Below are 2,783 nucleotides of genomic sequence, written 5' to 3'. Positions count from 1 at the left end.
CTTAACCATGACTCCACAGCCAAATGTTTGATGGTTTGCATGCCCTGCCGAAGGACCTTCGTATGCGGTCGGAGTAGGTGCTAGGAGTTCGTCGGCCCCCAGGTCTGCACCAGTAACAGTAGCTTGGTGTCCAACGACCGGTGGTGGTGAGTAACCAGAGACACTGGAATATAATGAGCGCTCTGGTATAACTTAACTAACAATGTTAGATAACTACCTACGTATTCAGCAATAACGTTATCTTTTGAGGTTAGCTGACTTTAGTTGTATAATTTTTTTTCTTGGTTTGATAAACTAGTAGGTTAATTTCCCAGCCAAGCAGATACAAGTAGTAGAGCCATTTTGGTTGTGAAGGCATTATCAAAAAGCAATTTACCACTTGGCTGTCTATTGTATCACCCTGCCACAGGCCCTCCCAGTCAACACCACCTCATAAGATGAGGAAGTACATTGTTGAGGATTGCCTGTTGTAGTTGTTGGAGAGATGTCCAGTTTGCAGCCGAACATGCAACATAGAGAAGACCAGCAAGGGGAACCCTCAGCATCACGCATACATGACTTCGCTTTGAGCCTTCCTATAAATAGTACAGGGAGGACACTTAAATCAGGTTGGTGGCATTTGACCTGGTCAAAGGTCAAAACAGTTTAGAGTGTTGTCCTAATTCACCTTCATAACACAGCCTGGTGGAACCAGCCTGATCGCTGCATGTACCATTCTATTTCACTTCACATATCAAGATATCTGAAGTGAAATAGAAAGCTGAATGCAGCGGTCAGGTTGGTTCCACCATGTTAATCATGACCACCATTGATAATGTAATCAGTGCTATGTGTGTGTCGTGTGTAACCGAACAGTATATTTGATGAGGGGCCAGGAGCTGATCTACGCTGCTATGCCCATGAATTGGGTGCTGGCATAAATACCTTATCTCCAGCCTCACCTCTTGCATGCTCACCGACGGTCGTTGATGGGGAGACCAGAATTGGGTAGGTTTAGTCTGACCTGTTCAAACTTCAACATAGTACATGTTCGTTTGTAAAATATCACCTATCCTAACTGCCATTGGTAATAGAACAGTGACTGTGTATGTGTTCACAGATGCATATATGGAGCCAGCACCTGCCAGCACTTGCAAGATGATGTGATGGAGTCCAGACCTGGCACTCTGCATTAATATTGCATATAGATTGTGGCTTCTATCAATGTAATTGTCTGCATAATTTCCAATCCCCCATATATATTGTATTGTAAATATATATATTATGTCAAATATATATTTTTTTTATATTTTCAATGTTATTATTTTCCACTAACCCTACCACCCCTCCCCTAATTGGAGTAAACTAATGGACAACAACACTTAGGCTTCTACTTCTAGCTTATACAGTACATACTATATATTTTGCATTAGTTATCTTTCTTTTTTCCCCCCCATCTCTGAAGACCATCCAGTATGGATTTCTTGCTGCCATATATTGTCACACCGGGCTGTGAAAAATCTACACAACTTTTACCTGTAATGTCTTTTTTATTATTGAATTGAATGGTATCAGTCAATATGGGGAGGGAGAAACCCTGTGTATTCTGCACTAGGATCAGGGAACTCCTGCTGTATACGGGACACCACACAGGAAGGTATGACCACTCTGACATGTTTGCCAAGGTAGCCCCATTACCACCAGACAAAATGGACACGGCGGGGATTGACAATGAAAGGTGAAACATGCACATTGTTATATTAGCAGAACACTGCTTCTATGGTATTATGTAAAGGGTTGTTTACTCTACTTGGACCTGTTACTACATTTGAAATGTATCAAAACACTTGGTTTAGAATATCTACATAAATTCATCAATTGCCTTCTTATCATATTACTCTATAGGTTACTGACCTATTCAAAGCTTCCTCCAGCATCTCACCATACATCTGCCTGTAGTTATTGAACTCAACCTGCAGGAGGTTTATTTGTTGTGATTGAACAAAGCTCTTAGGAAGTGCCTTTTTAGGTTTTATGTTTCTCCTAAGTTAAGTGTATTAGTCAATAAAATAACAGAAAGCACATTAAAGCCATCAACACTGTTAGTTAGGTGGCTAACGTTAGTTAGGATATGGGTTAAGGGTAGGGTTAAGGTTAGGGTTAGGAGTTAGATTAAAGGGTTAAGATTAGGTTTAGGTTTAGCTAACATGCTAAGTAGTTGCAAAGTAGCTAAAAAGTAGTAAGTAGTTGCAACAATGGCAAAGTTGTCCCTGATGAGATTCAAACACGCAACCTTTGGGTTGCTACACGTTTGTGTCATACGTCCATCCATCCATCCACCCCAACCATAGGTTTTGCTTTAAATAACCTTCTGTTTTATGTAACCAAACAAAATGTAACATATTATACTTATTTGAGTGGCCTGGATTTAATTCTAGTCGACCCAGTTGATCTTTGTAGAACTTTCACTGTTAGGAAATAAAAATATACAGTTCTGTCTCATGAGGTATTTGTTTATGCACAGGAGCGTACACACGCACACCACTCTATCATCAGCATGTAACTGAGTAAAGGCAGATATCTGAGTGTTGTCTGAGCAGTATCAGTGGTGTAAAGTTCTACTTGAGTTGTTTTTTGGGGTATCTATACTTTACTTTACTATTTGTATTTTTGACAACCTTTACTTTTACTCCACTACATTCTTAAAGCAAATAATGTACTTTTTACTCCATACATTTTCCCTGACACCCAAAAGTACTGGTTACATTTTGAATTCATAGCAGGACATGAAAATGTTCCAATTT

General features: G+C 39.8%; 1 long non-coding RNA gene across 1 annotated transcript; it reads left to right on the top strand.

The window, feature by feature from the left end:
* The first annotated feature begins 349 nt into the window (after window positions 1–349).
* Window positions 350–2,132, top strand: LOC106569010 (uncharacterized). Its single transcript, XR_001320429.2, has 3 exons — window positions 350–608; window positions 856–987; window positions 1,100–2,132. It is a non-coding gene; the product is annotated as an uncharacterized lncRNA (long non-coding RNA).
* Window positions 2,133–2,783: the final 651 nt, after the last annotated feature.

Source organism: Salmo salar, chromosome ssa14 (assembly GCF_905237065.1).
Source record: "Salmo salar chromosome ssa14, Ssal_v3.1, whole genome shotgun sequence".
Classification (NCBI taxonomy): domain Eukaryota; kingdom Metazoa; phylum Chordata; class Actinopteri; order Salmoniformes; family Salmonidae; genus Salmo; species Salmo salar.
This window is presented reverse-complemented; position numbering and strand designations above follow the sequence as displayed.